The sequence below is a fragment of the Mustela nigripes genome, chromosome 16, assembly GCF_022355385.1.
Source record: "Mustela nigripes isolate SB6536 chromosome 16, MUSNIG.SB6536, whole genome shotgun sequence".
NCBI lineage: Eukaryota > Metazoa > Chordata > Mammalia > Carnivora > Mustelidae > Mustela > Mustela nigripes.
In genome coordinates, this window is record NC_081572.1 from 16,371,318 (window position 1) to 16,392,046 (window position 20,729).

The following is a 20,729-nucleotide window of genomic DNA, read 5'->3' on the forward strand; positions in this document are numbered from 1 at the left end:
GTATTTAGCTGGTTAAATATTAACTTGGGAGCATGTTTTATATATATATGTATATATATTATACATATGTAATATATATATATATATTTGTTATATATTCTTATTATATCTATACTGGCAATGTGAGTTTTGCCCCCTCCCCTACACAGAATATTTTTTTCTTTTTTATATCACAGAACATATGGTTTCACTTAGCAGTTTAAAAAAATTTTTTTAATTTGTTTGTTCTGCTAGTTCAAGTTCATTTGGGACAAGTTTTCCTAGATAAATTTGTCTAAGTTTGCTTGTGGAAATTAATTTGGAATATGGCTGAAAATACTGAATATTGTGTTGTTTTTGTCTAATTCAGAAATGAGAAAAGGTGTTGTTAAGGAAATTATGTATGATTTCTTAGTAAATGAATGACAGAGATAAGACAGGGACTTTAGCATTTCCTGAATTCTAGTCATGTTCAGTAGCTTTATGGTCTCATTTATAATATTGTATCCATGACAATTTTTACATTAGATTTTTGCAAGTTCCATTATTTGTATAGAGGGATTATGTTGAGGATTTTGGGGGATTGCACATTTATCTATAAAGAATCTAAAGCAGTATTTTTCCAACTTTTCCTTTAAAATACGCTCAGTCTGGGGTTGTCCAGAGTAACTTGTTACAAAAAGACATTTTTCTGAAGACTCCTCTATCTTGAAAAAAATGAGAATTTTGCATTTTTCTCTGTAATCTATTTGTGTTTATTTTAACAAAGTGTAGGCGATTTTACTACAGTCTTTGATTGAACTGACACTCCAGAAAGGTGCCTCTCCTGATTATTTGTTGGCTTCAGTTACTCCCTAGTTCATAGCTCTGTGCTCCAGAGTGTACATGAAAACCCAGTGCAAGAATCCAGGAATTAGTGAATTACAAAGGAATGTTTCTTTCTGAGAATGGTGTGCTTCTCCACTGGAGGGAAACAGGTGTGCTGTGTCCAAAATCCCTAGGTTTGCTTTGCCATCAGGGTGAGATTTTAGAAGTTGCACCTTAACTTTGGACTCAGCAACTGACTTCTTTTTTTTTTTTTTTTTTTTTAAATGACATTTGCATTGTCCACCTGTTGCCTCCTTTTTCTCTTTGAACATTTTTTTATCTCTGACTCTCTTTATAGGGCCCTCTACAGGTTCTTTACTCATGGCCACCTTGAAGTTATTTTGCACGTTTACCTTTATGTTTCATTTGGAAAAGAAGCCAGGTGGTTTCTTGGCAGATTTTGGGCAAATTCTGACATTCAACTTAATTATCTGAAACAATGTTTAGGTCCTAGACAGATTGCTTCATTTGACTTGGCTTCATATGCAAAATCAGTATATTGGAGCACTGTCTCTGTTAATGTTTGGTCAATTAATTTTTTTGGTAAATTCTAATTATTTGACAATTCTTTAATGTTCCATACTAAAATTTAAAGCAGAATTAATTAAAATCCACCTTTATAATCAGTGTCATTTTTTAACAACTTGAGAAACTTTATTCAAATAGTCATATAAAGTTCTTGTTAAACTGCATGCATCAGAAGTCAGTGCTTATACGCTTTTTCCACAGTGCTTCTCCACAAAGGAGAAAACCATCGACCTTGGATGTTAGATCCTAATGTAGCTGATGGCCAGAAAGAACCTGACCTGTTTCTTTAAGTGGTATAGTTGTATTCAGTTGAATTTTAGTGCTGTCTTCTAAATTATCCACAAATAGAGTACTTCTTGATTTGGAGTGCTTTCAAAGTTAACCTGTAACTTTAGTTATTGTTCTTATTACTAGAACAGTTAACTAGTTTTTCTTCTCAAAGAGTTACTGAATCACTTCTGTGGTGAAATGGTAAGGTTAACGACTTTATGTAAATTTGGAAGCCTATCTCTAGTATGAAGAAAATAATCTTGTTTTTAGGTGGGATTGAAACTAAGGAATGCCATGCATTCTTATAATACTTTGCCATTTACAAAAGTTTTTACATGCCTTAAGTTGTTTAGTCTTACTGAAAGTTTGCTACTGGACTGAGTACATAAGAATATATATTTGGAATCAGTTGAGACCTCCATTTAATGAAAAAAAAATACTGATTTTTGAGCCTTTACAGTCATTGTAGTCATTGTGAGGATTTTCTTTTACTTACATTTGGCTAAGTCTTGATACTTGTGAAACTGTGAAATAGGTGGTATTGTTTGGGTTTAATACCTTTTATCACGCTTGTAGTTCTTGTCAAGTGAGTAGCCTGTTTCCGTTGAGGGGATGTAACTCTGGAAGGCTGGTGATGCAAGGGGGAAAGTGAGAATTGGAGACTGACCTCTGATCCCAGCTTGTCCTGCTGTAGGGTTTAGGGTAGAATCCTAACTGTTCTCTCTTGGCCTCCCCTCATTTTTGCACTAATAAAATTTGGAGGTTTAACTGGATGACCTTCCATATTCCTTCTATGTCCAAAATTCTTTGATTTAAATTTCTTACCTTTGGTTCAGTTCATTCTGGCTTTCTACTTAATATTTAGCTGGTTAAATATTAACATGAGAGCATGTACCAATTTCAGGTTTAAAGATGTTTCTTTCATGATATAATGTAATGTCTTAAATAGATTGATGCATTCATTTCTGTGATATCTGGAACAGGGTCTTGAGCTTAATAGGTACTCACTAAATTTTTGTTGAGTAAATGCATCTTTACTTCTTTATGTGGCTTTGGACTTAAAATGTAAGTAATCTTTTTCAGAATTAGAATATGTTTATAGGGAGCTCAAAGTATTTTTATGGGTAGTATTATCTGAGTTTATGAATGAAAACATTGTTTGCTGGAGTGGATAGGGATTTGAATTTTGAATTAGGGAAGAGGTGCTGACCTTATCTCATATTTTAATTCTGAATTATGGAACTTTGGAAAATAGCTTTAATAGATTTATGAAGTAGGCACTACTATCTCCTTTTCACAGAGCAGAAACTGGGGCTTATAGGTTAAATACTTTGCCCAGAGTAACGCAGCTGGGCAAATTAGAGGAGGGCTGATAATTAAAGGAGGCAGATAAAATCCAGGGCTACCCCTGCATCCTATACTCTTAGCTACCACACTGTACCTTTTATTCATTTTTTCAGTCAATTCTTACAAAATATCACCTTTTGCAAGACTCTGAACTAGGTTCCTGGGATGTAATGATGCAATGATAAATAACGGAAACTGGGACCTTGTTCCTTTGAAACTAAATAGTTTAGGACATTCTTTCCTGAGATAGATAGATAGATAGATATTTAAATTTTAGAGAGAGGGGGCTTAGTGAGAACAAATGGGAGGGGCAAAGGGAAATGGCAAGAGAATCTCAAGCAGACTCTGCCCTGAGCCGGAGGCGGGGTTTGATCCGACAACCTTGAGATCAGGATCTTAGCTGTAACCAAGAGTCAGATGCTTAACCAACTGTACTACCCAGGCACCCCCTGAGTTAATATATAGATATATTTTTAAGTGAAACAGAATAATCAAAACAAAATAATCCCTTGTCTTTTTGAGATTAGGTTGGACATACGAAGTACTGAATTTGTGATAGAACATTCTGCTCAAGAATATCTGGCTTGTTAAAAGACATATGGTGGGGGGAAAAAAAGAGATATGGTGGGAAAGTTATTAGAGAATGTCTTCTTGGAATATGTTTATTGTATTGGTGAGAGTTATAAATCTGAACCATAGTTCCTGCCTTTTAGCACTTTTAGGCCAGCTTCAGAAGTAAGATTGATACATGGAAACAGTCTCAAAGGGATTAGAGAAAGCACTTAATCAAGATCAGGGTAATATAGTGCCAGTTATCTATATTACTGTTAAGTATGTAAATGATAATGGTGGTCTGGTGAAACATATCTTAAAGGAGAAATAAGTGGCAGTATATTGGGGAGAGGAATGAACAGGAATGATTGTGAGGAGGGATGGTTCTCTTTTTCTAGGCGGAAAGAACATATAGATTAAAGATGTGGATGGGTACAGAGTTGTATATAGAAGGGAAGGACTTTGCTGAAGAATAAGGTTTTATATAATATGAATAATCAAAGAAATACAGATATTTTAAAATATGAGAAATTAGAATTTTTTTTTACTTTCAGATATAGAAAATCTAACTCAAATTGGCTGAAACATTAAAGAAATGTTTGTTGTTACATTGTTCTTATGTAGCCGGAAGTCCAAAAGTCTTGCAGATGTATTATTTGATATAATGGCTTCATATTGTCACCAAGGACACAGGATCCTGCCAGCTCTCCATTCCGCCCCCTTTGATGATGTTGGGTTAGGCTTGCTGTAGGGGGACTGTAGCATTTTGAGGTGTCATGTTTAGCACTGTCTGAAGAAGAGGGAACTGTTTCTTCCTCACTTTGTCTTTAGGAATGAAGCTTTTCTCACAGTTCTCTCTTGCAGGCCTTCCAGTGGGCTTCCACTCATGTCTCATTGGCCAGGATTGGGTTTCATGCCCATTCCTGACCAATCATTGGCAGAGAGGATGGGTTAAATTAATCTGTTAGGATAAAGTGGGTATTTGAGAGTGAACCACAATGACTACTCCAAGAGTGATTTGAACAGTAAGGTGTGTATCAGTGTGTGTGTGGTATTTGTGTGTATTTGTTCAGCCTTGACATCCACTGTTTCTGGGGTAAATTCTAAGAAAATGTATTTCTCAAGACTTTTACATCTATAGTGAGTGGCTCACCTTTGAATGTCCTTATTTGTAAAAATTAGTGCCTCAGCAAAAAGACATCTGGTTTGAGATAAGAATGTAAAACATGTTGACTGATTTAAATGCCATAAACACTGCGAACTCCCGAGTCTTGGGTTAAGCAATGAGAGAATGAGAAAGTTGGAATTTATTTTCTCCCAGATGCATGTTTTATTTAAAAATTTTTAAAAAGATTGTATTTATTAGAGAGAGAGAGGGTAAGCATTAGCTGGAAAGAAAGGGAGCTGAGCAGGAAGCCCAAAGCAGGGCTCATCCCAGAACCCTGGGATCATGACCTGAGCCAAAGGCAGATGCTTAACTGGCTGAGCCACCCAGATGCCCTCAAAATGCACGTTTTAAAATGAGCATTTCTAACTTCTGATCCACTGAAAAAAATGTATTTTATAATCTTGGTTATTTGGGGGCCTAATTTGGCAGGTGAGTTTTAAGAGTTGGCAGCCTACTTACTAATCAGTAGTAAGATTAATTATTTTGTGGGTGGGTGTCTTTGAACGTAATGTTTTTAGGTATACAATGCAAGGGGCACCTTATTTGGTGTTTTTCATTCTGCTCATTTAGATTTCAGAATCCTTAGATTAGGGCTCTAGTTCGCCATCTATTGGTCTGTGTTTAACACCCTTCTGCTATATTTTGTGGAATTACTATTTATGTGAAGGTACATATATACATTTTTTTAATCAACTAAATTTTCTTTCCCAGGATTAGAAAAAGCCAAGTCTAGCATCTCTTTTGGATGTGTATACAACTATGTACACATATATTAGTTTATTCTTTATGTAATTTGTGACTTCATTCTTAACTGCTTGCTTTGGATATTTGAGAACGATGACTGTGATTGATAGTGTGATTTTTAAGAGTACAAATGGAAGCTGATGGAAATATAGGTGTAGATGCTAGGTGCTGATGACTTATTGTAACTTTGTGGAGGACTAAGACTGAGGGGTTTTTTTGACTAGCGGAAGTGACGCGTACCACCGGATATTGGTTCTGGTAAGCCACAGAACAGTATAGAGCATTTCTCATCTTCCTTTTTCGCAGTACAGCATGCCCTTTCTGTCTTGCTGCATTTGATGATTTAACTGTTGGAATCCTTTGTTGTTGTTGTTGTTGAGCCACTTAAATTCTGATGAATCCCAGAGTTCCTTTTTAAAATCTCAAAGCACTGAATTAATCTTTTGGCAACTTTTTCTTTGGTTTTAAAGGATAGTGGAATTATACTTTGTGTTATTCTTCGCATTACATTGCATAACTTTTTTGATTTAGAAAAGGTTCCATTATTTTAAGGCCCTGTTTTGGGAGAGGAATAAAATACTGTGCTGACAAAGTGGTCATGAGAAATGATCAAGTGCCTCTACTTTAAATCAACTCTGGTAGGAAAGTGGGAAGTTTTGTTGTGAGATTTGGATTTCTCTATAGAGTTCTTTGTTAAACTTTTAGCATAGCAGTGAACTTCCTTTTGGTGGCGACAGGAAGCATAAATACTCATTGTGTAATGCCATTTGCCTGCTTTGGCGGATCTGCCAAGCCATGACACCCAAAACAAGACGCGTGCTTCTTAACGAAAACTACAGTTCCCAGCGGGCCCGGCGCGGGTGGGCCATCACTTCCCCTCTCGCTCTCGGCTGTCCCTTCCCGGGCTGGCCCAGCGCGGGCCCTGGCCTGCGCCTGCGCAGTAACGACGTGCGCCTTTTTTTTTTTTTTTTTTCCCACCCTGGCTGCTGCGGAGCGCTGCACTGGGGCTAGTGCCCAGGCGTGCTGCAGCGTACGGAGGCAGTCGGCTAGGACAAAGGGCGGCAGAAAGCGCTTCACTGGTCAGGGAGCTTGCCACCCGACTCAGTGGGCGTTTAGCCCTGGAATAGTGTGGCACCGACGGCATTAGCTTGTCAACTACACAGTGCAAACAGTTGCTCGCTCACGTCCTCTTGCTCCGCCGCGCCTGCCCGCCTTGCCCCCTCATAGCCGGCGCGCGGCCCCGCCAGCCCCAGCGCGGAGGGAATGTGACGGCGTCAGTGCCTCAGGTTAGCCTCACCTCGGCCGGAGCGAGGGCTCGCTCCCGCCTGCCGCAGTGCCGCGTGGCGTCGCCGCACATCTGGGAGCAGCTGGGTCCCGGCTCCGCGGCCTCCGCAGATGGAGGTGCAGAAACAGCGGCCGCGGCGAGAAGCCATGACTGAGGCGGCGGCGGCGGCGGCGGCCGCGCCTCCTGGCGGCCCGCGGGGGCGGCGCGGCGGGCGCCCCCTGGCGGCGCGCCGGGGCGGAGCGGCCCTTCGCCGCCGCAGCCGCAGCCGGCGGAGGCGCTGCTGTCCCTCCTCCCCGTGTCCCCGGCGCTCGCCCGCTCGCTCGCTCGCTCCATTCTCCCTCCGCTTCAGATTAAAGGGGGGGAGGGAAAAGGAGCTCGGCCGCCATTTTCCCAGTGCCGCCGCCACCGCCGCCACCGCTCGCCGAGCCGGCGGGAGAACCGAGCACCGTAGCGAAGCCGACTCGTCTCACCGCGGCGGCGCGGGGGGCGGCCGGAGCGCGCTCCCCGGCCGGGAAGAGGCGTGCGGGGGTGGCGGCCGGGGTGCGGGCTCGGGCTGCAGACGGCGGCGCTTGTTTGTGCGGGGCGGGGGGGCGGCTTTACCCTCTGCCCCCGCCCGCCAGTTCTCCCGGCCGGGCTGCGGTCCCTGGCCGTGCCCAGGCCCCGCCGGAGCCGAGGAAGGCCGGAGAAGGGGCCCGAAAGAGAAGAAAAAGCGGCCGCTCCCCGCCGCCGCCGCCTTCCCCTCCCCCTCCGCCTCGCCCCCCCCCCCCCGCCCGGAAAGTCAGGGCGGCTCCGGGCGCCGGGGGGGAGGAGAGCGGCGGGCCCGGGCCGGAGCCGCCGCCGCGCGCCCCCGCCTGCCGCCGCCGGCCCTCGGCGCCCAGGCCGGGGGCTGTTTGCAAACTGCGCCCATTTTGTGGGGCTGAATCCGCCCGGGCAACGCTCCTCCATCACGTGGTAGGTGCTGCTGCTGCTGCTCCTCTCCTCCTCCTCCTCTCGCTGCCCTTTCTCCTTCTCCTCGCTCTCCCTGTGGCTCCCATTTCTCTCTCTCTTTGTTAGTTGTAACTAGAAAGGCAGGGCAGGGCAGGAAAAATCCCCGGAACTTTAAATGGCCTCTCCGGGCTTCCCCGCTGCGGGTCCGGGGCTGGGAGTCGCCCCAAGGGCGGGGGTGTGCGGGGGCCCTTCCCCACCAGCTGCCGCCTCGTTCGCCAGCTTTTCCTTTGGCGTTCTATTTAAAAATGCGGCCTTAAGAACACGGTTTATTCCCGTTAAAAAAAACCCCAAACAAACTCTGGCTGTCGCCTTGAACTTCTCTTGACTGCAGAAGGCCTTTCTCTGCTGGAAACACACATCTTGCGCGTTTCACGGTGTGTATCGCAACTCTGATTGTTAAGTCAGATGGTTATTTCATGTATTTATTATTTTTGTTGCCTGTATATTGAGGTCACTTACGTTTTCGGATCTAGTCTCCCTCAGGCGGACGTGTTTGTTTGTTTAAAAAAAAAAAAAAGAAAAAAACTAAAGAGGAAGAGGCATTTATTTGCTTTTAAGTGAGTTTGGGGGGCCTGTTTTCCGGCTGTCTTTTGATTCTTCAGCAAATAGTTTGATTGTTTTCCATACGATAAACAACCTTACCCTCGTGTTTTACTTAAAAATCCTTTTGTTTTCCATTGTCGGGATCCCAGTGTGGTTTTTTTGGAGAGACACGTTACTTAACTATTGCTTATTGATTGCCTTAGGGGAGAAGGGGTGACATGATGGCGCCACTTTAAATTGCTCTCTTTCCTCTGATTTTTTCCTCCTTTTATTCTGGAGGTCACTGGAGCATTTTTCGTGATCTGTTAATAAAACTCTATTTGAGAATGTTAACGATACAACTTGTAGGGCTAGAGTTTGGTACCTTAAGGGTCGGGAGACCCGAATCCCGAGCTCCCCAAAGTTCCGAGAAATCTTCCTAGTCCTCCTGCCTCGCCTCCCTCCCCTCCATTCACAATCCTGGTGTTGCCATCTCCTTTGTCACGTGGCTAGCAATCATTGTGTTTTTTTGTTTGTTTTGGGGTGTGTGTTTATACTTTTAAATTGTAGTCCAGAAGAACCTACCCACTCCCCATTAAAGAGATCAAAACATTTTAGTAGTTTTAGTTTGAGAGTAGGAGAATATTTATAATAAATGATAAAATTACATAATCTTTGCCTTGCATAATCATGATATAGTTATAGATTGTTACTGAACTTTGTCTCTGAAGCACTTTCAAGTGTGGAAGGTAGTACATTGGAGTATGTTTGGCATTTTTTAGAATAGTTTGTAGTTTTGATTTTTCCCAGCTTCTTGGGTCTTTTAAGTACCACTGTTTACAAAGGCTTAAGTGGGTGTGTTTTCCCCTCCCCTAACCCCCTTCCATGCGATATACTTGGTTCCTTTTCTAATAAACTGCCTAACCAATTTAGAAATTTTCAGTTGTCTGCAGCCATTGTCAGTTAAAACTATTTTCTTCCAGCAACAGGGAATACTTCTGAGTAATAATTGTTTTCCACCTAAAAGTATTTCGTTTTGTTTCTGTTGCATTTTTGATCCAGAGAATGTTTGTTTTTAATCCTTGAGGTTTAGAATTATTTTTTTGTTTGTTTCTTCATATCAGTTTTCCCAATAATTAGGTAAATTCTTGTATTATGAAATACCAAGTACCTTTTTCTCTAGTTTTACGTAGGTTCCTTGCCACTTTTCCAATTAAAAGTCTATAGTGAGTTAGTAAATATCTAAAAAAAAAAAAAAAGTAAAATTGTAATATAGTGATCCTTAAGTATGTATTGATTGGTTTTCTTTTGTATATTTTTAATGGTTTGGGCCATTTTCTTTGCTAACAGTTACATCATGTCATGTGATATATACAGTGTGATGTGTAGTTCTAAAAATAAGGCAAGGTAAAAATGCTCATCCCTTGGGAATTTAAGAAATTTATTATATGTGGGGTAACTGTCCTCAGTCATGGAATTTTGATTTTAATTTCCACTTTGTTTCGCCAACAAAGTATGTAGTTTCTTTGACCTTTCCCGTACTTGATGTATTTGTTAGTGATCTCATGATTTGAGGTGGTTAACTTTTTATTTCTCAAGTATGCACTATTTGGAGGGAAACATTAGATGTGACAAAGATTCTTAACATCTGTGTTATGGTGAAGATGGTTTCTGAGGACTACTGCATTTAAGTATATATAAAATAACTTTTTGATTTGTGTCTATAGACAGCTGAGAGAGAGATGAATTAATTGTTGAAAAATTTGAGGTAAGGCAGGGTTTTTGGTCCTTCCACTTACATGAATCTGTTGAATGAAGAATTTAGAAGTGTCCTTGCTTCTTTCCTGAAAGCCTTATTCAGAACAATTAGTATTTGACTTTTGTGCTTTACCAAAGTGAGATGTTAAATTTTTGTCTGATTTTCTTTATTTTCTTTTTCACTGTTCCTGCCTACACACTTTATTTCTGTGGTTAAACCTGCAGAACATTCTTTGATTGTTAGACTTATCATTATCCTGTTGGGGAAAATTCTGGAAGCTAGAAAATGAGTAAGCCTCGTTCACTTTTGAGCTTTTATCAAGGTGGGAAGAAAGGAAAATACTCCCATTTTTTTTTCTTCATCAAACACTGCCAGTGCTCTTTCTTCTTTAGTAATGCTACATTGTAACCAGTGTATCTACATCATCGTCTCCATTTTATTGGGTTGAGCACAATTTTAACTGTATTTTAAGGTGAATAACAAGTTTTAGATTTGTTCTGTTTGACATAACCTGAATTATGTAATCTGTAAACATAAGGCCATTAAGGGCGGTGATGCTGGTTTGAGAAGGTGTTTTGGCATTGAGTGGAGTAAAGCTTAGTTGCCTTGTTATACTGGAAACACAATTTTAAAATGTAAAAAAACATGCTAGTCTGTATTGGATTTTCAAAGTTATGGAAAATCCTTTGTTTAAAGAGTAATGCTTATTCCTCTTCTATTTAGTCAGCTTCCTTGGGAGGGTTGGTAGGCGTTATTTTTTCTTGATGAAGCTATTAAGGTACAGAAACTAAGTGACTTCCTTCCTGGAGAGAGATTTTTAAAAATTAATTGATCTCCCCACCCCCAAAGGATTTCTCCTCTGAGTTTAGAAAGGGGGGAATAGTACACACTAAGTATATGGTCTTTGGTGGATTGTCCTAGAACAAATCTCATCATTGAGTGGTTTATTGAGAGTTTTCAAGCACCTTTTCACCACCCTCTTTCTCTATATTAGGTAAGTTTCTGCCTTGATTGGTTAAACTGTTGCATGTCTCAGGGAGCATATTTTACTTTCGTACCTTTTTACTTTTGATCACTTTATGAAGGAGTACATGCAGGTGTCTCTAATAAAATGGCCCAAGCACCTGGCCTGCCTACTGTGTCAGTGCAATGAATACTTGGACCATGTCCTTTCCCTAAAATAGGACTTGAAATACTTTCTAGAAATCTGAATTCAGACTGGTTTTTTTGAGTCTTCATGTTGATTCTGAATGTATGTTTGAATTGTAGTTTCTGTCCTAATAAATGCTTATTAGCCTCTGGGCATACTTAAAGTTGTGCAAAAATACTTCTGCCTGAGTGCAGTAATAATAACACAAAATAAGACTTTTTTTGTCAGTACTTCCTATTCCCTGGAATGTGAGATCAGAATTCAGTGAACCACAATAATGGTTAGAAAGGACTGTATGAATTAGAAAAGACAAATATCCCACTCTACCAGAGGTCACCAACTCAATTTTGAAGGTCACAAGAAGGGGTAGAAAGTGAGTGGTTTTCATGGGTGTCACTTGCAGATTGTGGGTCATAGGAAAAAGACAATGTATGGAAGGGTCTCTGTTGGTTATTAGTTCAGTTATCATTTGTTCCTATATTATACCATGTGCTTGTTTTGTACAATGTAAGTAAAATGTATAGAAGAAAATAAGCCAGTTGATGTGATTTTCTAAAAAGAACTGAAATAGGCACTTTTTATGTGTGTTAACCTCTTTCATGTCTTTGATAGAATAAAGGTAAAGCTAAAAATGCAGAGTCTGAGGAGACTTTAGTGTAGAGAGCACAACTCATTCATGAATGAAAAACAAGCTTGGGTAGTCTGAAAGAAATTTTAAGAGCATATATGAAGATTTTAAACTTTTTTTATGCCAGGAGGCCTTCAATGTGGAGATGTTTTAAATTCTTGGTTGTTGTTGTTGTTGTTCTTTAGTGGTGTCTGGCAAATAGTAGCTGTTCAGGAAATGTTACCTTCTGCAAGCCTTGCTTTTCCAAGATTTCAGGCTAGCTCCATAAATTTTAACATTTGAATGCCCGATCCTCCTAGAGAGTTATTTAACCATACATTTTATTGTTGTTGGTTGTGAACATGCCCTTTTTTCTCTAGTTCTAATTTTTTTAGAATTACAGTTGCCACCCCAAGCTTTTGAGAGTCAGGCAATGTACGGTGGAGGTAAATTCAGTGCAGTTTTATCTAAATGTTATCAAAAACTCTGGTTCTTGTTACTTGAACAGGAGTCCCAAATGAGATCTCATTCTGAATTTTAAGTACGGCATATTCTTCCTTGTTTGGAAAAAGTTGCTTGGGAGGCATCAAACTTAATGGAGGCCCTCAAATTTTTTTAAAAACGGAGTAGTTTAATGTCAGAGCTGGTTAAATTCAGTTGGAGGGCAAGTGTTGAGGAATAAAAAAAAAATGAGTAACAATTTTGTTGTTAGGATGTTAAACCAAAAATTCCTAAAAACTGATACATAGGTTTTTCTCTTGCTACTTGCTTTTTGGTCTTTGCGATGGCTTATTAGCACCTCCCCCGGAGGGTGTGAAGGGATAGAGGTGAAAGCTAATTAGTTTAGTTTCTGATGTTTGCTAGTAGAGAGGCTTTGTGGAAATACTAGTTGATTAAGTTGAACTGTCAGGGAAGTTTCATTAAACTGTTCACATATTGCCATGGAGAACTGAGGATGTTTGAAGACCTCAAGCATGTATCAAAAAAATTGGACTGCTGTTTTTCAGTTACTGATGAATGCTTACCTCTTATTTTTCCCTTTGGCCTCCCAAGGGAATGAAAGAAGGATGTTAGTATTAACTTTTAACATTTTCCTGGCATTGGAAAGGTTGTTTTTTGTTGTTGTTTTTTTTTAAATCATTAATTCAAAACTTTTAAGGGATAAGGTAGGTTTCAGTGAGATCCTTAGAATCTAGTCAGGGACTGTTCACTCCCCAAATCACCTGTTTGCTTTTGAATTGCTAGAACCTTCAAGCAATGTCTGGTTTTAGGATTGTTCAGAAACACTTGTATTATTAGAGTTTATTAGAAAGAAATGAGATTAAAACACATTTTTCTTTCTTTTATGAGCTAGATTGGTAGGAAATTTGGAGTTCAGGTGATAGGGTAGAAATAGGATAAACTCCAATAAATAGTTTCATACATAGTCATCTTTCAAAATAATTTTCTGTTTATATGTTTTTAAACACAAATGGGATTATACTCGTTATGTGGCTTGGCTTTTTTTTTTATTTTTCATGTAGCAATATAGAGGTTTTTCAAATTAAGTTATGCAGTTCTTTTTTTTTTTTTAATAACTGTAGGTATTCTAATGTCTTTAAGTTTAGGGTTGGTTTTTTTTTTTTCCTTGTAATACAATTCTTCAGTGTAAGAATTATGCATGTTTCTTTATGAGAGTATTTTTTGGGGTAGGTTCCTAGAAGTGCAGTTACTAGGTAAATGTTTGGGTTAATTGTATTAAAATATTTGATAGATAACTGCTTTCAAAAAGCTTATGTAACCAAATTTAATAGTTAAAAAATTACATTTAAAAAGTTTGCCAGTCTGAGTGCAAGTCCTTGGCATTGTAAATGACTGGAACCTGAGGTAAATGAAGTCTGTCCTAGATTCAGTGATGCCTGCTTCTCATTAGGTGGTTCTCACTTTATGGTCAGACATCCTGGTTAACTTCATAATGGATCTCCATCTGATGCATTTCACATACAATTCTCAGGTTACCTAAGGTGTATTGGTCTTTCTGCCAGGCACTTTGCTTCATGTAGGGGATAGAGATAAAACAAGCCATAATTCATTCTCTCTCTCTCTTTTTTTAAGTGTATACTCTAGAGAAGGAGGAGGACAGACAAGATTGGGAGTTTATATTACATTATGAGCTTTTGCCCAGGGAAGCATGTGAGCTCAGATAAGCCCCTACAGAGGGAGGGACCCCAATTCAACCTGAAGTGAATGGAGAATACTTGATAGAGCATGTGATCTTGGAGGTAAACCTTGAAAAAGAAAGAGTAGTGTGGGCAAAGGTGCAAAGGCATGGAAAGAGCCTGAAACTATAAATAAGATCAGGTGGCTGGAGTGGGGACGGGTTGGAGATGAGGCTGTGTGTAAAAAGGGGCCAAATATATGCTGTGTGGGGAGTTTGGATTCATCCTCACCCTAGAGTCCCTGAAGGAATTTAAGAGGAGCACAGCATGTCAGATTTATGTTCTCTTTCCCCTTCCTTTCTAATAATCATTTCGGTAGTGGACGCTAGGTTGAAGGCTTGCTGAGACAGGAAGAAAGAACAGTTGGGAGATTATTACTGCCTGAATTACTGTAGTACATAATGAGGCTCTGAACTAAGGCAGTGGCATTAAGGGTAAAATGAATGTGCCTATCAGTCTACCTACTGAACCCTCTCTCTTCAGCCTTCCAAATTCAGTCAGAAGGCTTTTCTGGAAGCCTTCCTTGACCCCTTCAGGCAAAGCACTGTGCTTTACCTTTGTACCTACTTTCTATCCTCTTATCTTTAGCTTTGATGAAAGTGCTCCTGTAGTCTTTTTATTATTTGTATGTGGCATTAGTGTATGCTTAAATGAGATATCTATGACAGATGGTAAATCAGTAGTTGGGATCAGTGTTCACTCACATGGGGAATGTTGAGCAACAGGAATTGGTTTTCGATTTGGTGTTGGGGGCAGGGAATGGGTTTGGGTATGGGATTCTTGTAGTAGCTGTATGAGGGATGCTGGACCCTACTTATTCTTTAGGTTTCAACTAAGAATTGCTTCCTGTGGGAAGCCTTTTATGACTACTGACTCAGCTTGTGTGAGGGCCTGTTAATGTGGTTCCCTGGGATTTACTGATCACTTGGTAGTGTCTGTCTAGAGTGGTCCTTGTCATTCTTGTAGGCACTTAGTGTGGTGATTTGACTATTGTAGGCATTTTCATAAAATGCTTATTGGAGATCATCAGTTGGTGTTCCTTCACTGACTTTTCATCTGAAGACTAGTATTCGAAGTCTGGAGTCTAGCAATTAAGGCCCTTCCAGTTTAAACCTAGCTTTCAGCTACTTAGGATAGTAGTTGAAAGCTTTAGATTCAGAGATTTGAATTGGAATCTTCCTTCGGGAGCCCTAGTAGCTTTTTGATCTTGGGCACATTACTTAACTTTTGAGCATAACCTCATCTATAAAACAAGAATAAGGGCGCTTGGGTGCTCAGTGGGTTAAGCCGCTGCCTTCGGCTCAGGTCATGATCCCAGGGTCCTGGGATCGAGTCCCACATCGGGCTCTCTGCTCAGCGGGGAGCCTGCTTCCCTCTCTCTCTGCCTGCCTCTCCATCTACTTGTGATTTCTCTCTGTCAAATAAATAAATAAAATCTTAAAAAAAAAAAAACGAGAATAAGAGTACTTTTTAATGTTGTGAGGATTAAATGAGAGCATATGTATAAAACAGTACAATGACATAGTAAAAGGTCAGTTAATACTAGTGAACAGCAGTTGTAATAATAACTTATCCTCCAGTCAGATGTGTGTTTCCCTTAGTAATTTCAAACCCAAACCGTATTCAGTTAAGAGAAGCCTTGTTGGCATGGGAGCATGTTAGGAACTAGGGTGGTGTGCAGCCCCCATTAGTTCATTTTATGATAAAAATTTTGCCTCCTATTCCATAACAAAACATTTGTTTCCACGTAAAAGAAGTACTTTCCGGTGTGTCCCATTATGTAGCTTTCAGTATTTATCAGATATCACTACAAAGCTGCATTCCTCCCCTCTTCCTCTTCTTGAGAAGCTGTACATGTACCACTTGGTTCATACAAGGTGTTCTGTGGATCATCTCGCAAATCCTTTTCCATTATTTCAAGTGTGTTAGTTTCTTGGTTAGAATTTTCTCATCTTTCTCCGCATAGCAAAGTGTTGTCTTTTGACCACTCTAGCCCAGTCAGTAAGTACCCATAGTGCTTACTGTGTTCCAGGCTTTAGATGAAATTAGTGAGCATGCAGAAGAAGGGTGCTAAGGAACTTTGTCATCGTGGAAATAGAATTCATAAATTGACAATTTAGGAACATTCAGATAATTTGAATTGAGTGATGCTAACTTTAAGTGCATTGTACAGTTTAAGCAGGAAGAGAGTGATGTGAATCTGAACAGTCTGGAAAAGTTTTTGTGGAAATGCCATGGTATTGAAGTATTAATTAAATACTGGCCTAAAGGTTAAGAAGGGTCTTCCAGGTGGAAGCCGCAGCATAGGCAAAGTTTATGGAGCTGAGAATCTGGGCGAGTTCTAGGTCCATTTGACTGGATCTACTTGCTGTGATACTGTATTAAATTTCATCTTGGAAAATTTGGACTCCTGAGAAAGGCTTGAGGAGCTATTTAAGGGTAGAGAAGAGAGGTAATAAAAATGTACAGACTGGATTGAAGGACCGAGGCTGTCAGGAGGTTGTTAGCCTAATTTAGGAGAGTGTTAATGAGGCCCCAGACTGGGTTTGGGTTGATAAGGTTAGGAATGGAAAGGATATACCACCACAATAGCCTGATGAGAAATAAATGAAGGGATTTCATCATGAAGGAGATGAAGTTACAAAGGAAAAAGACTCTTCTGTCTTTAAGAGCCTTCTCATTTTGTTCGTGTCATTTATTTGGCCCTCCTGCAGAGACTTTAGCCCCTTCCAACTTCTGTATTTCAGCTTGGAGGAAGTGTGGCTGCTTGTGCTGTGGTGACCACCTTAGTTTCCCTCCTTGCTGCACCCTGTCTGGAATTGCAGCAGCTTTATTGGTGCTCTTTGCCTTTTTACTTCCTTAGAATCCATCCTGCCTGCCTGGTCTCAAAAGCACAGTTCCTATGTGTCACTCCCTATTTGAAAAACCTTTAATGACATTCTGTTGCCTTTAAATGTGAGTAAAGGCTGGCTATTGAACGTTGTCCATTAATGACCTGGCTTCATACTGCCTTTCCACTTTTTTTCTGTACTGTTTCCTCTGTTAAAATATGCTTTATATTTCAAGCAAATTGATCCTTTCTTTTAACTTCCAGGATGTCCTATGTTTTCCCACAGCCTTGCCTTTTCCCATGCCATTTCCTTTCACTGGAATGTCAAATTAGCATTCTCTTTCCTTAGCCTTTTGCATGATGACATTTTAGCTAATTTTCAAGTTTCAGTTGAAATTGGGACAACCTCATGGATCCTTCCCTAACCATCTTTCCTGCTCTTGTTTATTTACTTTGCAGATTAATGAGGTAATGGTGGGGAGGAGGCTAATAGAAGCTGCATTATGGGCAAACTTTTCGTTCTCATCTGATTTGTGCTTCTGTTTCCAGTGAAAGTGTGGTTTGTTGGTGAGCCAAATCGCCAGACCCCTCCCCTTGGGTCTTTGCAGCTTATCAGCATTTTTGCAGAGTGGGGTGCTGCTGGATTGTTCTTGTAAAGCTGGCGTCCTGTCTTGGGAACTCTAAAGGAATAAGGCAAGGTTTTCATTTGTAGATGTGGAGTTAGTTCTGACTTGTGGCATTTTGAGGCAACTGGATTCATTTTGCTTTCTAGAAGGAAAACATTAATGTGGGCAATGGTTAAAAAAAAAAGTACATGTATGTATAACGTCTGTGTCCAGGCAGTGGTTTTCTATTGGAACATGTGATTTTGCCCCCTAGGGGACATTTGACATGTCTGGAGGCAATTTTGATTGTCATAACTGGTAGAAGGGTGCTGCTGGCATCTAGTGGGTGGAGCCAGAGATGCTGCTAACTGTCCAACATCACACAGGAGAAGCCCTTCCCCCACCACAAAAAATTATTTGGCACAAGATGGCATTAGTTCTGGGGTTGAGAAACTGCCCTAGGAGTATATTTTTGCTTCCCAGCTGCTACTTGTGTTAGGTGGAAGCTTTTCCTTGAACCTGTATTTCAGTTTAGACCAACAGAATCATAAGCAGGAAGAGACCCTGAAGGTCACATAGTTGAACTTTATCCCAACTTGTATCCCTCAGGACACTGCAAGATAATAATAGGTGTAATGGAGGGGGAGTGTTCATTCGGTTTGATAAAAGCAAATATTTAAGTATTCAGTCTGATGAAGTGCATTGTGAATCTCCATCAGGACATTTTCCCCCAAGTTTGTTTTCTTGCTGAACCCATCTTTTATCTTCCAGTCCCCAAAATGCTTCCTTGGAACTGGGGGGGAACCAGGAGTACCTCGCTCAGTCTTTTATAGCCCTTTTTTGGGGGGTCTCTTAAAACTTACTGCAGGATCTGAATTAATGTCAGTGACAGCAGGTACATTAGCTCATCTGTATTTATGTGTCAGGTTGTGGTTTATTATATGAACTAAAAATTGGGATATTTTAGGTTTCTTTATTCTGAATGTACAGTACAACTTTATTGTCTGTCCCCACTGGTAAATTGGAAGTTATAATCCCATGCTGAAACCTATTGCCCAGGTTGTTATGAGGATTAATAAGTTAATTATAGCTTCTAATGCTTTGCATTCTTTGGAGAAAGGTTATCATAAGCTGTTTTTGTAAAACTGCTTAAGTTTGAGAGTCTTTTTCTGCTTTAGATTGTTGAAGGGTGAAGCTTTTGGGTCTCAGGTGGGATGGGAATCATTGCTTTAAGGAACATTTTGCTCAGTATGTTAAATTATGAAAGTTACTGTGGCATTTTGCCTTACTCACATTTTTTTGTTAAGAATGTGTATTTTTTATTTTTTTTTTTACTGCTTTTCCTTTTATTATGCAAGTAATACATGCTTGATGGTGGGGACATTATATATACTAGAAAACAAAAGACAAAGGAATCTTAAGATCTATTTTCTTTAAACAAAAATGAGCCAGTAGTATGAATTTTGTTTTTTGTAACACCTTTTTATTTTTTCCTTTAACAGTGGAGCAAGCACTTTTTCAAGTCGGTAAATATAGTTCTATATTGTTATTATTATGGTTGCATAGTATCCCATTGTATGGCTGTTGCATAATTTAAGCAAATTGTTGGGCATTTGGTTTGCTTTCTTTTTATTGTAAGCAGCATCATGAAGTATTAAAAGTAGCTCTAGGGGTGCCTGGGTGGCTCAGTTGGTTAGGCATCCAACTCTTGATTTTGGCTCAGGTCATGATCTCAGGGTTGTGAGATTAGACCCTACCTGGGGCTCCACCCTGGGCATGCAACCTGCTTAGGATTTTCTCTCTCCTGCTCCCTCTGCCTCTCCACCCCCTACTTGTGCTCTCCACCCACCTCCCCCAAAAGTAAATCTAAACATATAGCAAAAATCAAAGAACAGTTCTAAGCTTTGGTACTTTATGGCAGTTGCAGCTAATATCGAGTGCTGACTGGATTTGCCATGTCCTTTTTATTTGAAAACAGTGATGTTTTAGGGAACTATTTGCTTTATGTTTTTCTTGTGCATTAAAAAGTCTTACTGAAATTTATTCCTTTTAAATTTGCTTTTTGTTGGTAGGTTATAGTAATAGTGCAAATAATGGGTGTTTGTATCTGGCACTAGGCTAAGTAATTGAAAGTATTTTATTTAATCATCAAGCAGCCTTGTGTGGTAGGCTGTGTCATTTTGCAGATGAGGAAATTGAGGAACACCATCAATAATTTAAATGAGGGTAGAGCCAGAATGTGAAGCTGGACCTGTTCCGCTTACTTACAGAGGAGTGTGCCTTTGGGGGTAATATTGAATCTCAGCATAGTAGTTCAAGTCAGGAAAGGGGAAGGATGAAGATTTCAGTCTTTTTTTTTTTTTTTTTTAACACTATTGTTTTGATACAGAAAGATAAAGATTTAGGGGTTAGGAATGGAATTCCTTCTGAAGAGGTTGCTTTTCCCCTTTGTTCCTTTTCACCCTCCCTACTTATTTAGATGATTGTTTTAGTAACTACTCTTTCCAGTGCCTCCTGTGGGGATATGGAGACCAAGGAGAGTGTGTAAACAAAATAAACTCTGCCTTTGAGATGTACATGATTAATGTCAAGTTCACAGGTATACTTTCAGAGGGTCAGAGAAATCTTGAAAGAGTTGGGATTTGAGCCAGCAGATTTTTAAGTTGTAAACTTTAAGGAATTGTATAATTCTAAAATAACTTTGGAATGTTTACTGCTTAAGTACCTTCTTTGGCATGATGTTAATTATGACCCTTTTTATGTGTGCTGGGTGAGCCTTGGTTTTCCTGAGTAAGTTTTGTGTAAGCTATGTAACATCTGTGTCCTTGCCTGGGCCCTTGTGGGGAGATTGTTTCTGCCGTGGCTGAGACTTTAACTGCAGAGTTCTGGGTTAGTAGAGTACAAGTACTCACAAGTACTCTTCTCACAGGTTGTATTGATCATCTTATACTGATAACATCCCTTCCTTCTTTGCTATTATCAACTGTGTATTGATGTCCTTTCAAAAGAGGAGACATTCTTCATGGGAAAGACCTGATAGTGATTTTTGTTAATGGGAGAAAATCCTGTGCATGTTATAAACCTAACTCAGTGTATTTTTGAACAAATAACGTGAACATTGGTTCAGTTGCTCTTTGGTCTGTAGCACAACTGTTTATACTATATTAGGAATTATTACTAAATTTAAAATCAAATAAGGAAAATGGACATAGAACAGTTTGTGACACATAGAATGCCATATGCCAGAAAAGTCCCTAAGGATAAAGCTCTTTTTAAGCCCCAGAAGATCTAGTTATTTCATAGGATGTTTATTAAAATACAATCTTAGAAC

The 20,729-nt window shown here is 39.8% G+C and overlaps 1 protein-coding gene across 3 annotated transcripts in view; it reads left to right on the top strand.

The window, feature by feature from the left end:
* The window catches only part of KANSL1 (KAT8 regulatory NSL complex subunit 1), a 178,520-nt gene that overhangs the window by 20,662 nt on the left and 137,129 nt on the right, over positions 1-20,729 (top strand). For 2 of the 3 annotated variants that reach the window (XM_059380823.1, XM_059380825.1), the window contains exon 1: positions 7,596-7,691. The exons of the other annotated variant lie outside the window; for it this stretch is intronic. The gene's annotated coding sequence lies outside the window, so the exon portion shown is untranslated. Of the gene's footprint in view, positions 1-7,595; positions 7,692-20,729 lie in introns of those variants that run through there. 3 annotated transcript variants of the gene reach the window in all.